Below are 14,796 nucleotides of genomic sequence, written 5' to 3' on the forward strand. Positions count from 1 at the left end.
GTGACAGTTCAAAACTGTAGCTCTCAGCATGGAGTGTGAGATGGAAAATATTGTCCTAATAATAATTTCCACTCTCAGTTCCTTCTCCCTTACTCAGTTGCCTTCACTTGATTATCTAAATTCTGCTGACAGGAGCAACGTGGTGATAAAGAAAGGGGAAAAAAAAGAAATGGAAGTAAGATACAGAAATAGTATGAATAGTGTGCCCACCCTTAACTAAGTCCAACTAACCACATCTGTTTTCAAAAGATGTATTTTGGAGGCCTCCTCCTTTCTTTTGTGAGGTTTATTTGTTCCCATTTTATATAAAGTTACCAAAACTCATTGTAAGATCTTCTGATAGTTAAGTTGAAACATGAACTTTATGCAGTGTTTAAATTTTAAACAACTCATCCTGCTATGTACAATAAATGTATATTTAATTCTATACACATTTCAGATTTCTTTTCTCCCCCAATCAGCCTGTATATATGTTCTTTAATAGAAGTGAATAACAGGAATATACTTTAAGAATTTTAGCTTCACACTTTGGTCATAGTTGTTGCTATTGTGCAAACATATTACTCCTTTATAACCCTTTTGTTACCTAAAACTATGTAAAAACAGTGATACTGAAATAATTACCTATTAAGTTGTGACCTTAATAGATTTTAAGATGCTCTTAAGCTAAATGACAGACAGCAGGTTGCACTATTTTTAGTTCAGATAGGGACATTAATATCAGTATGTTGTCTTAAGTCATGTTGTAATTTACTTCGGGGATATCAAATTATTTTTTGTGATTTAATTATATATGCTGCCGGATTTCATATATCTAAGCGTAATTTGTATTTTTGCATCAGTATAGTTTCATTTTGTACCTTGTATATTGATGAAGAAACTATCTGGAATTGCATGGTCTTAAGTGGAGATTGCAGATCTCATTAATCTGCATTGTGAAATGTAATAAAGTTAGAGTCAAAACACTTGGGGTCATTCAATTACTAGTTGTGCTTTTTCATAGCTCTGAGTGTAGTAGTTCTGCCAGAAACAAAGCGTTCAGATCTTTCAGATGTATCATGTTTGAAGAAACAGCTGAAGGCAACAGGTTTCAAGCTCTGAGTCCTTGATAAACAGTGAACAATTACCACTATCGGTCATTCATTAAGTGTGCTGTTAAATTTGTAGGTAAAAAAATGAAGTGCATTAGTACATTTTCATGTGGCAAAGAAGAGGTCTTAGACGTTTTTTCCTTACACAGTGCATGTCTCCTTTATTTTAGGCCTTGTACTATTCTACTAATTAAAGTGAATCCTTTTAATAGGAAGAAACTAATGACCACCTAATCTAATATCTTAAAATGGAAGGTTAAGATTTGTATGGCTGGGTTGAACATGAAAATTGATGTAATTTTACAAATAAAATCATGTGTATAAAAGTAGTTGATGTAAATTTAGCTAGTATTCAGTAAAGCTTACATGTTGAAAAACATTGTCTGTAATGATGATTTTTAGTTAACATTTTGAAAGTTTCTATGCCACTTTTATGTTGCTGTTATAACATTCTTAATAGTTTTGCTCTATGCACTTAAAAGCTTCAGTTGTTCTGGGACAGTTTGAAAACTTTTCTGGCAGAGTAATTAACATACGCTGTAGGGGTAACTGATAAATGTTATTGAAGTTACACAGATTAATCCCAATGAAGTTCTTTAATGTCATTGTGTAAATTGCACTCTTCTTCTTAATGCCAGTCTGATCTAATTTTTTGCACAGAAGCAAACGTGTTTCTTTTTGTGTGAAAAAGGATGTGCTTCGGCAGCTTTCAGGAAGGGAGAAATTAGTCTGTCCACTCAGGCTGGTAATGGGATGTAATACCCTTCAGAGGCAAAAAGTCGATCTATGTGCAAGTCTTCTGGGATGTGTAGTTTTTACGGCACCTCATAATAAAGCCAAGGAGTCCTGCATTTTATTTTTTATTAATATATATGTATTTTTTAAAAAGATTAATTTGGGCTTTATGTAAGAGACTTAAGAGAGTAAACAGAATTGGGTTGTTGAGAAGATCAAAAGCAGGAAAGGAATAACAAATAGAAGTTTTGTTGGAACCAGGGAAAGGTAAGACATGAGGCTGTATCTTCAAATACACCGTTAAGTAAAAATATTAACATATTCTGATGACTGTTGCTTAACAAGGTACACAGAGCAGTTTGATAACTCACAAAGTTAATGTGAGATAGTTAATAAAATTAGGTTTTTTTCCCAAGTTCTAAGTCTTAAATGTAGTTGCTTATTTAGGTATTTGTTCTTGTTCCTATTGCTTGTTTGTTTTTGTACCCAATGGAAGGATTTCTAATAGCAGAAGGGATGTTCTCTGTGGGAGGCAACAGAGCTTGGTTACTCTGATTAGAGTGGCAGGTGAATCCTTTGTTGTTTATCCTTCTTAATGTCCTAATGACTATTTGATCTTCTTGGGTCCTGCTTCATTGCATCATCATTAGAATTGTTTATGAAGTTCTAGACAATTAACCTGTGTAAACTCTTTCAAGTCACAAAAATCTGTGCAAGTGTTGGTGAAGGTAGTAATATTGCATTGATGTTGCAAATATTAAATTTCTCAGGCATACTTCTATAACTAATTGCAGCCTTTGAAAACAAAAGAATTCATTTTTTTTTTCTCAGACACTGGCTTAAACAGGGCTGTCAGTTTGAGTTTGGTTTGTAATAGCATATTTATGGCATGGAAATCAACAAGTGGTAATAAACTTGGAAGCACATAATGCTTCTTTTCACAGCAGATATGTACTTGATGCTGCAGGGTACAGGTTATCCAGTAACAAGGAAAATAAAGCAATGTCCATTGTTTTCTTGATTATCTAACTTTTTGAGCAGGCAATTGCTTCAAATATCTGCCTGATACTGATTGTTGTCCATTAGAGTGAGGTTCCTCTTATGTCTTCATCCCAGATTCTTTTGTAATACGTTGTCTCCTTTCACTTTCGAAGAAATTTAAAGCTGTTATTTAAAAAATGTAACAATTATAGATAAGATAAATGACCTGAGTATTTAACATGAGAAATGAAATATTTATTATGTTGTAGACCTACATTGAGCAGTAACAATATTAATAGGAATTAAAATATTTAATATTACTAACTGTATAAAGAGCGTTAAGAAAATGAAAAGTAATCATTTTTAATGCATTCAGTTTAACACTCATCTCTGTTTTCTCTTCTGCTTCGGGAAGTTCTTGCAGTGATGCCAGAAAACTAAATATTTATAGAAATAAGAATCTTGATTATTAAATTGTAGTCTTTTTAGGCCAGTGTTTAAGTAGTAATTTTCGCAGTTATATATGTGGAAAATAGCTAGATGGGGGGGGGAAAAATGAAATTCAGTTTAATTATAGTTTGATCAAACTTCTTAATTTTAGAAGTTAGAAAGTTACAGTTAATCTTGATAAATTATTTCTACTTTCCGCTTATAAGTAACTGTATGCTCTTTGGCTTGACTCCTAATTCTGCCATGTTATCAGGGGAGCAATGTTTTCTTTTTTTTTCCTATGTTGCTCAGGAGGCAATGAAGAATGAGAATGATGAGTACTGAATCGTTCTGTTTGTATCTTTATACGTAGCCGCTTCCTAGGATTTGAGTGTGTTTTAAATTCCCCAGCACCGCAGGACAGGCAGTTCTGGGCTTTGTTATATGATAAAATGTAGGGTAGCTTTGCTTCCTTATGGAAGCAAGGTCAAATGTCAACAGTTGCTTGTCATTGCAATCAGTATAGCTAGCCCAGTATGCGGGTCATTAGATGCTCATAATAGCACGCATTAATCTCAAAACTTTTGTTATTGTCTGAGCAGTCAGAGAAATGGTTTTATTTTGTTATTTACGAAAATGCACCAGCACAGGAAATACAGAATGTTACATAAAACTTATTGGAACAGATTTACCTAGATGTTAATTGCCTTAGTAGTTATCTTAGCCTGAAACACAGTATTTAAGCCAAAGTAGTATTGAAATGCAGTAGTTAACTTGAAGCATAATTAATATTTCTGAGGCAGGAGATTGGAAGGATCTTACAAGTTTCTGGCTTTTTGAACTCTGAAAACTCTCTGCAGTAGAACGGCTGAATTAAATAGTTAGCACTCAGTCTCTTTATGCTGGAAGTTTATAATGTTGTTATCAAGAATGTCTATTTCAGAGTAATTAGCATCCAGGTTTCCAAAATTAAACCTTGGATGTTGATGATGTGCATATATCTATAACTATAGTGTCTTGAAGCCAGCAAAAATATCATCCCCCAAAAACTTAGCAGACCACAGAGATTACTTCATGAACAGAAATAAGTAAAACTGGCAAGCCATGAGGGTTTAGAGTATATCAGGTGTAGGCAGAGTATAGACTGCTTGAGCAAGATGGTCCCATTTTACATCCCCATGAAATGGTTAGGATTTTTGCTTGTTTCCTGATGCTTCTCGTGGTGTTGTACGGGAAGAGGTTGGGTAACCTGCCCTGCTCCACTGCCCTTAGTAGAGTTCAGATTTGCAAGACAAAACTATCTGGTGGTGGAACTGAAAGTTCTCAGGATGTTGATGTTCTGAAGGCCATATGTAACAGTGCAGCCAAGCTCCTTTCCACGCATCTTTTTCAGTAGTGTATGGGTACTTCAGTGGAGGAACTGCACAACTTCTATGCTGATGTTTGGGATTCTATTTTTTTCACTAAGCATCCTTCCCTTGTGTCACGTTTGGCAGGTGATACCTTTGTGGATTATTATTTTTAGTAGTTATTTATTTTGTTATTATTTTTCAATTTTGCTTTTATTTGTTGCTATGCTTTTTATTATACCTCCTTTGCTTTTTTATTGTATTCCCAAGCTAATTTTGTTTGAAGATTCTTCACTAGATTTAAGAATTGACTCATGAAACTTTCTTCCATTGACCCCTATGCTTTTTATGGTGTTTGTTAAACTAAAGATTTCTTTTTTGTTTCCTTTCTCCTTGGAACTGTTGAAATGTCTACCTCTATAGGATTCTGGATAAAAGAAAAGAATGTATGAATGTATTTTATTTGGTTGCTTGTGGGAATAATAATAATTAAAAAACTAAGTCTGCTTTTCTGCTTTCTTTGTATTACAGTTCTATTAGAGCAGCTCCCTAGTTCACTATTGTGACTTTAACCATAGACCTTATTAGTCTAAAATGTTTTTTGGGTATCCATTTGTAGCCTGAGATGTAACCGTTATCAGGTTTAATGAGCCCAAGAACCACAAGCAATTTTAGTGGCTGTTTTTTGAACCAAGTAGATCAAATTTGGATAGATGTGATGTTAGAAAATCATAGAATTACCAAGGTTGGAAAAGATCTTGAAGATTATCTAATCCAACCATCAAAATGAGCCTTGCCCGCTGTTGTTGGTCACTGTAAAAATAGAATTTCTCTCATTTCAATTTCTGTCATGTTTAGAACCTGCAGTACATTGGTGCATAGATGCTTTCTGCCAAAAACCATTCACATATATACTATATTTATCTGAAAAATAGATTATCTTTAGCCATTTTTTCCCCCTCCAACAGCCATTTGAATGGTACTGGTCAATATGTTTTCTGTAGCATAGTCTATATTTAAAATTATGTTGCCTTGAGATGCTGGATAGTTATTGCCACTATGTTATAAGCTATGTAGATCATCATCACTTAATTTGATTATAATTCATACTTTATCCATGACATCATCAGTACTAGAAATGCAGCGTAACCTTCACTTGTAATATATTTAGTTTATTGGATAAAAATATTTCAGTGAGTATTTTATGAGCCAAATGAGCTTTAATTATAGCATCTACAGGTATTGTATTAAAATAGCTTTGTATGAAAGGATTTTTCTGTACAAGTGATTCTGTGATGTAGTAGTTGATGAATCCATCCAATGATTTTGTCATTTCATTTCTGTCCATTTCAGCTCCTCACCCAGTTTCTTCCCCTCCACTATCAAAAAAGGAATTATTTTTGATATTTTAATAAATGGAGTTACTGGGAGTTCTCTTCTTTAAAAACAAACAAACAAAAAACATAATAAGCAAGTAACCTTTTTAATTGTGAGCAACAAACATTTATTGACATGAAAATGCCCTGTAGAGCTGTACAGCAGGCCACTTCCAGGTGCTGGCAGGTTTACCACTACTGTGACAACAACTGCCAGTCATCAGATATTGCACTATAACTAAAAAATTTACAGAATTAAATTATAAATAACGTGGACAAAGACTTATCCATTTAAAATACTTTTGATAAACATGATGGCAGACAATGATTTTTTTATCGGTTTTACAATGTGACAAAATTCAGTGGAAGAAAAATAGGTTTTAATTTGTATATTTTTGTGTTACTGAACAGCTATTTTGGGAAATTAAAGTTTGTTGTTAGCTGTGAGAGTATAAAAGAGCTGTGCAACAATACTCTTGTAGATATAGTGCTTGCTTCCTGGAAGCTATTAATTCTATTACAGTTTATTAGTGATGCATCATAAAGTGCTTATGAAGATGACATTACTCTCAGTCTAACAAAAGAAAATTACTAAGACTGAAGTAAGAACAAAATCTTTGAAGATGGTTTGACCAGAGTTTGCTAGAGACTTTGTTATGGTATCATTAATCATAGAAAAATCTGCTACTCACAGTTATGGATTCTCAAAATGATTGCCGCGTTAATGGATAAAATCAGCCTCATCATCAAAAGGAGTTTTATTATTATTTTATTATTATTTTTTCAGTAATTTAACTATTAATCTAAAGTTATTTTTAGACATTTTGAAAATGTTTGTCAGAGAATTGCAAGCACTTTTTGTGAAGATTCTTGGATAACAAATTATATTCCTGCCAGGCAAATTATATATTTAACTAGCATATAGTTTCCCCTGGCAAGCTATTTTGATATTGACGTTAAATTAGGTTAGCTAAATTATACATTATCACCAAAGGCAATTTAATAAAGTACGTGTGGAATACGTTGAAATACATGTTAGTCCATCAACTTTGTAGAGAACCATGTCTTCAGGAGGTAGACAAATATTATTCTCATTTTTTTCCGCTTTGAGAATTTATGACCTCAATAAAGGTAGGCATAGCTTGCTAACTATCCATTAATTTTGTTTTTAATAACATTTTTATTTGCATATTGAAAACACATGCCTTTAATTGCTCATCATCAATTAGCTTTACTTTTCAGATTTTTCAATGAGATATACCCAGTGCTGGTTTTAAGTTTGTTTAAATGAATTTAGATGCACAATTATACATTTGCCAAAGTAGGCACATGTAAAAACTACTGTTTCAGTTAGAAACTGAAGAGTTATTTATTTAGTTCTTGGCCCATATAGTTGTGAACTTGGAATGTTTGGGGCTGCAGTGGCCATTACCAAACTGACTTCTGTTTTATCTTAGACCAGATGGATTTTGGTCAGACCCTAGCATTACAGGTTGAAAGGAGAAATTAGTGGTTGTTGACATTTCACATAACGTCAGATGTTACTCCCTCTCAGATCTTTCCTACTGCATAGAATTTAATTTCTTTGATCCTGTAAAAGAGTAGAAAAGTACACTTTAGATGGAGAAAAATGGTTTTACAAATAACAAGAAATTTTTCATATTTGCATTACTTAAGATGCATTTTTGTCTTATAAATATGTTAATCTTTAGAAGTTGCGTCTGGTATGACATATGGAATATAATTTTGTTTCAGTTCTTTGACATCAACCTAGTTACTGTTACATAAAAATGTATGATTGGCAGGGAAAATGAGTATGTTCAATGACATGATTCTTGCAAGACTTTGGGAAGTATTGAGGGTATTCATCTGTAGGCAGCTGTTTGATGAGGGCTTGTAGATCCTGTTAATTGTATGTTTGTTCGTTTGCAGACAGCACTTCCTTTTGGTCCATTTGGTCTGATGGAAAATCTGCAGATAAATACTTGTGAATAAAAGAAGCAAGCTCAGTTAAACATATGTTTATATTTGAAATAGTTTTATAAAACGGGGATATTTAACTTAGAAGTAATTAAGATGATTTTCTTAGGGTGATGGAGCAAGTGCCAAGTAAAAAAAAAAAAAAATACTACAGGAATTGAAGAGAGACTAAAATTGCTCTTCAGTCATCATAATCATAGAATGGCCTGGGTTGGAAAGGACCTCAAAGATCATCCAGTTTCAACCCCCCTGCTGAGTGCAGGGTCACCAACCACTAGGCCAGGCTGCCCAGAGCCACGTCCAGCCTGGCCTTGAGTGCCTCCAGGGACCGGGGCATCCACAACCTCCCTGGGCAACCTGTTCCAGTGCGTCACCGCCCTTTGAGTGAAAAACTTCCTCCTAATATCTAACCTGAAGTCAAGGCTTAGTTACATACAAGTACAATATTGATATGAATCCATAATTAAATTCTTTGCCTTTCAAAACAAGGTGGAAACATGGAAACTGCATGTTGGAAACTGGTCCTGGACACACTAGCTTGAAAGCACCTTCAGGCACTGTTTGTGAGGCTATTAACTTGTGTATCACCAAGCCCTGCCAAGGACTGTGCTAACAGCATATTAATAATGATGATCACAGGGATTACCTTTGTTTTTATTAGTATGCAAGTAGCTGTGATGTAAGAAGGCTTCTCAGGTGTTTATGTGTAAGCAAGTGATTCAGCCTTGTAGATAGGAATCTGAGTCTTGGAGAAGTAGGATTTCTAACCTCCCCTTCATTAGTCTCTTAGCTCCAGGTACCCTTACATCTCACATTCTCCACTCCTTGCTGTTACTAGCCACTGAGAATCTCAAGTGCTTGGTTCTGTTCAATTAAGACACTGAAGTCATACTTGAACTGCTCAAAATAGATATCTCTAAGTTAGGTATATCATAAACCTATCTATATTGTAAATGTTAGAATATGTTAAAAAGACAGTTGCTGTTATTGTTAAGTGCTTCCTGTGCAAATTAGAAGCAATTGGGTACTGGCACATGGGTTCTTCTATCTTTCCTTACGAACGTTTCCTCCATCCTAACAAGAGATATGCTCATTAAGGCAGGGAATGACAACTATAGGCTGTTTGACTTGACTCTTGGCACTAAAGGGTTCTTTGCTAGGAACTGATAATGAAGAGCATTCCAAGAATTAATTTATTATTCTTGGTTTTGGAAGGTTGATTTGACTACGATTTTTATTCAGCTAAATTTTATCCCCAAATCATTGAGCAATCATTCCATACACTTTTAATAAAACTAATGAAACAAATACTGTGTTTACAGCCCCAATTCAGTGTGATACTTTAGCAAAAGCTTAATTTCAAGTACATGAGAAGTGATATTGTTGGTAAGTCAAGCATTCCTTTTTTTTACTGAAGTTTGATCATCTTTTTGCATTAAAAAAAAATTCCCACTTGTTTGATGTCTTTCATAATGGAAAGTTTCTGTAAATTATTCTTAGTAAATGGAAAGCATCCTATTAGTCTTGCTTGGCTTTGCTCTAGATTTTTTTTTGTTAGATTTTAAGCAACGTGTAGAATTTCTTCTACTTCTGGGCCATTAGTTAAATATTATGCAAAAAAATTGGCAGGAGTATTACTGAAGTATTCTTTTCAAATGTTTTTCCTCCATAGTAAGAGTCTTTTTTTTTTTAATACTAACATCCCTACTCTCATTTTATCTTAACACAAAGTGATCTACACTTAGATCAGCTTAAGTTTTTCTCTTACTAAGGGTAATAGACTGTTAAGGTGTGGCTGTGCTTTGCTTGCCAACTCAGTCTTTCTGAGGGCAGGCAGGTGAAAGGTGATGCTTGCCAGAGCCTGTAAGGCATGAGGTCCTAATTGCCCTGACCACCCTCACCTGGCACCTCCACCCCACGCCCTCTGTCTCTATGCCCTGCAGCCCATTTAGCCTCAGGTCTGACATATTAGTTCTTATCTGAGTTCTGCTGTAGATGTGCTCCTCTCCTGCCCTGTCTCCTGGATAGATTTCTACCCTGTATGGTAGGTGATTTGTCCCTCAGATGGGCCCCTTGGCTGTGTTGGAACGTGTGCTTAGTGCTGTTTCTGGCCATAGCTATTTTTACTGTCTCTTATATTGTCTGGGGCTGTCAGTAGAAAATGTGCGATGAATGGACTCGAAGAGGCAAAAGGTTGGGGGAGTGGCTCTGCATTGAAGGGACGTTCAGCAGTACATTCTACTGGGCTGTGGCAGGATCAGTTATACCAATACATTTCCTGAATGATATTTACTTCATCTGCTTTCTAAACATTTCAGTAAAGGAGATTCCAGAGATTCTATTATCAATCTGTCTGCTACTTAACTATGCAAGTTGTGAAGACTGTGTTTCTTGAGTCTAATTGCTTTTGTTGCTACTAGTACTCCAGACTGCCAAAGTAGATGGTATTTAAGGCACCTGCTATACAAAATCCTTTTCTGTTTTATGGTTTTGATGAGCCTGTGCTTCCTGAATTGAAATTTTGAAGAAACATGAGCTACTGTTTATTATTAAAGTAAGCAAAAATCCAAAATGTGTCCTGAACAGATTATTCAGCCAAGTTTTGGGAAGCCTCCTTGGAAGTCATGAAAGTGCTAGGGAAGAGCTAGCAGGTGGGACTGTTGTTTGTTAAAACAGAAACCAGCAAAACTTGCTGTAGTCACTTGCACTTGTGGAGTCTTCGGTTAGGGAGACAGGTGGAGAAGTTTCATGCTCCTTTCAGACTTGGTTCCTGCAAGTCAGGCGTGGTTTCTGTCTTTTCTAGTGTTTTCCAGCAGTCTCTTTCAGGGGTCAGAAATCAGAATCCTTCAGTTTGGAACCTGTTTGCTAAGTATTAGTCTGCCTTCCCCACAGCAGACCTTAGGACAGTTCACCTGGGTTTCCATGTTTGTTGAAATATGACGTGTGGCTCAGGAAAAAATCACATTGTTTATTTGGAAAAAAACTGAATGTGTTTATGTGCAGGGAGGAGGAGTTTGCATTTGTGGAGGAAAAATGTATCAGAGTGGGGTTTAAAAAGGTGAAGTGGAGCCAATGAGAAGAGCAGAAGGGAAGTCCTTTAGAATGGGATGGATTTTTGTGTTTAGTACAAAGTGGTATTTCTGCAAAGGAAGCTGTTCGCTTTTTGGTTTTGGAACAACTTTTTGGAAGCTGTTTGATCAGAAGACCAAGATAAGCTTGAAATCCTAAATTCTTGAGAATGTTCAAGAGTAGGAGAAATGTGCAAGGGAAGTGGCAAATGGATGATAATTGTTTGCCTGTTTATTCGTATTTCATACATCAGGAAAAGTCACACATTAAGGGAACTGTGAAAGTATTTTGTTCTTTGGTTCTCACCTGCTAGAGGAAGTCAGCTGTGTAACAGAGCAGCTGTAGATTTGGAGCTCTGCAGGGCATGAAGGTGTTCGAGTATCTACCATTCACTGGAGGTCTGAGAGGGTTTGATCGTCAGCCACGGAGTTACATTTCTGCTGAAGGAATGAGGAAGTTCTGAAATTGCCAGAAGAAAATGAACAGCTGGCACTGGACCACAACCAGCTGAAGGAAACCTTAGGGGCGTGCAAGTCGAATGGGGTGAGGCCGCAGCACGATTGGAGCCCCGAGGGAGCGGCCCACGGAGCCCCGACCCGCAGCGCGCGTGGGCAGCGAGCTCTGCGCCCGGCAGCGCCGCCAGAGGGCGCCAGAGGGCCGGGCCCCGGGGCCGAGGTGCGAGCCCGGGCGCCGCGGGGTGCGCCCGGCAACAGCGTGCGGGGCCCGTCGGGCCGGGATTGCCGCGGGGGCTGCACCGGGGCAGCTCGGGTGAGTGCACAGTGCTTTCATTCAACCTGCAGAAGAGTGATTAGATTAACAACTGCACAGTGGAGAGTAAATATCATATGTAGCTATATCCGTAAATTTAGGGAGATGAACAATTTTGTGTAGTTTAATATGTGATGATCACTTAAAATTTGGAAGAGGTCGCAAGACAATGCTTTAAATTTTTTTTTTGGATTGTGAAATGGATCCATCTTCTCCTTCAGTCCAAGAGGGATACAGACTAATCCAACAAGTAATCTAAAATCATGATAACCCTTTGGATTTGTCTTAAAAACACTTTTCTTCCCTCTTATTTATGATGATGATTATTATTTTTTTTGTAAGGAGAAGTGTTTAACCTGTTGAAGGATTTGATGAGGTAGGAATTACAGAGTGCTATTTTGGATGCTTCATAACTTGCTTGCTGTCCAGCTATCTTCTTGAGAGGAAATGATCCCAGAAGATAGTTTTTACATTTCAAAGAAGGCAATATTTCAAGCAAGATCCTCCATGGCATTCAATGTACAGCTGAGGTCCCAGTTATTTCAATAGGGTCAGAGTGTTCTTGCAACTTGGCTTTTCTGTTATCCTTCATCCATCTCTGGCAGTTTGGATGGAACAATGAAGGGTATACAATACAGTTTATTTGCCTGTCTACTGGTGTCAAAATGAGCAAAGGTGCTGTTGTACTTGAAAGCTCAGCTCAATTAGTTGAGAAAAGATTTTCTTATACACAGACATCAAAGCTGTCACTGTGAGAGAGCCGTTCACAAGAAACTGTGTACTTATCTGAAGTGTTTCTGAAGGTTGAGGAAGCATTGCTAGATAGGTTTTTAATCCCCAGTCAACACGTGTGCAGTTGTAAGTGTTAGACGAGGAGCTGCAGAGGTTTGAGCTATACCTCTGAAGATTTGGCTTTCTCGGTAGACAAGTTGTTGGTACTCTGTGAGTGAGCTGGTTTTGGTCTGTGTTTCAGCTGACAACTCAAAAAAAAAATCTACTTATCACTTATTACCCTTATGATAATTATGACACTTAGTATGGCTTCTATTTAGGTCAGATATGTGAACGGTTAACTAAGCACGTTGGAGATGCTGTGCTTTTGGTTGTGCTTATGAGAATTCAAAGAGCTTCCTCGAGTCCATAGTTTCTCAGCCTTAAAATTCTCCTCTCTTACTTCTGAAGTGGGAAGAATCAATGGAGTTTCTGGTTGTTTTCAGGAAAGCCGTGCTCAGCAGCAAGATGTGGATGATTTTTGAAATGTGATTGAATGATTTTACTTTCTCACGCTCAACTGTTGCTCAGAAATAGCCTTGCTTTTACCATTAACATTTCAGAAGACAGGCTGAAGTAGGAAAATTTCCTCCCCAGAAGTGTTTCTCTCCAGGTAATGTCAAAATTTAGCACAAGATGACATTTGCACAAGAGAATAAGGTTTACCTGAGTTACCAAAGTGAAACTTTATTAATTGGTCAACCACATAGATTTCTGTACTTTATCTTCCCTTACTGGAAGTGAAATGGTGGGAGGGGCCCCACGTTCATACAGAAAACTCACACCTATGGCAAAACCAAAAATTATTTTTTAAAAAAAGCAATCCCAAGCAACAAGGTCCTGACATTTTATTAAAATATTTTGTAAGTCTCAGATACAATCAACCATCAATTGCTGTCACAATGCTTCGCCTTTTTATTAAAAAAAAAATCACACCCATCCATCAAAATCTTGTGATTTGATCTACTGATTATTTTTAACTAGGGGTTTGAAGTAAGCATTCCCATTTCTAGTTGGTTTCTAATTGGACTATGACCCACACCAAGCCAAAGTGATCAAGTGAAGTGTTTCTATTTCTTTGAATAAAGAGTAGGCCTTTACAAAGGGATCTCAGAAATTAACAGGTGCTTATGAAAAATGACCCAAACTAGATATGGGAAAACTGTTCCTTGATCTTCTGAATGCCTAACGCTGAAGTTTAGGAGAACTGAGGTTCCTGTTTTCCCTTTTGTCTGAATTTAGGCTGGGATCCACTCAACTGTGGAAGTTATCTTGGATATATGATTGTATGTAACAATATTTCACTTGGGAGCAGTGCAGTTAAGTATATATATTTTTATTTAATTACCCTGACGAAGAGGGGAGTGATCACCCTTTCCATGTAGTATGATGATTGTCTTGAATTTTTCATGCATACAAATCTGAGCATAATTGTACTGTAGGATAGAAAAAAGAGCACAAAATGTTGCAGCAAGGTGAAATTAAATATTTCAATACTAAAATTTCCACTTGCTGTTTGAAGATCGAGAAGAGCTGATAAAAGTGTATCACAATGCTAAGGATGCAGGAGTGAAGATGAGAAGACAGAGTCTAGAGGAGAATGAGAGCTTGTAATGCAAAGGGGAGGGGAAGATAAGAGACTTGGTTCACAATTCTGGGCTCCATTTCATATTGCGTGTTCAAGTTACGTGTACAGTGCATGCCCTCTCAACCTTATTGGGACGGTGAGTTAGAGTTCTAGTGAAAATATCCTTGTTAGAAAATTACTGGCTATCCAATACTTTGCATGACTATTTGTATACCACTAGTAGCTGTAAGGATGATGCATACATATATATACACACATTTTTTTTTACGTAAACAAGCTGTTGCAAGTTTTGGGGGGGGAAAAAGAGTTCTCTAGTTTAAGTAATGTTACCAGACTTCTTTTTTCTTCTTTGAAATGCTTCCCTGCTCTTTGTTCTAGGGTTCAGATGGACAGTTAGAGCTAGCTTGTGTTGAGGTACTTCAAAAATGTAAGGAGGAGTGCTGTAAAATATCTGTAAGCTTGTTGCTCTTTTTTTTTTTTAATTCTGATTCATCCTGCTTTGAATTGTTTGGATAACAAAGAATTACAGGGGGAAATAGTTTTACTGGTGCTTTTTACTCCTTCCCTTCTAATTCCCTCGGTATTCCCATCACTGTTTATTCCTGTGTTACAAGCAATTGGTTTAGCTAATTCTTATCTTATTCTTGTTAAGTATGACT

At 36.5% G+C, this 14,796-nt stretch overlaps 1 protein-coding gene across 9 annotated transcripts in view; it reads left to right on the forward strand.

Moving 5' to 3' along the window:
* SDK1 (sidekick cell adhesion molecule 1) overlaps nt 1–14,796 on the forward strand; it is a 367,601-nt gene that overhangs the window by 13,722 nt on the left and 339,083 nt on the right. The window contains exon 1 of one of the 9 annotated variants that reach the window (XM_021412025.1): nt 9,899–9,985. The exons of the other annotated variants lie outside the window; for them this stretch is intronic. The gene's annotated coding sequence lies outside the window, so the exon portion shown is untranslated. Of the gene's footprint in view, nt 1–9,898; nt 9,986–14,796 lie in introns of those variants that run through there. 9 annotated transcript variants of the gene reach the window in all.

Source organism: Numida meleagris, chromosome 13 (assembly GCF_002078875.1).
Source record: "Numida meleagris isolate 19003 breed g44 Domestic line chromosome 13, NumMel1.0, whole genome shotgun sequence".
In the NCBI taxonomy this organism is placed as follows: domain Eukaryota; kingdom Metazoa; phylum Chordata; class Aves; order Galliformes; family Numididae; genus Numida; species Numida meleagris.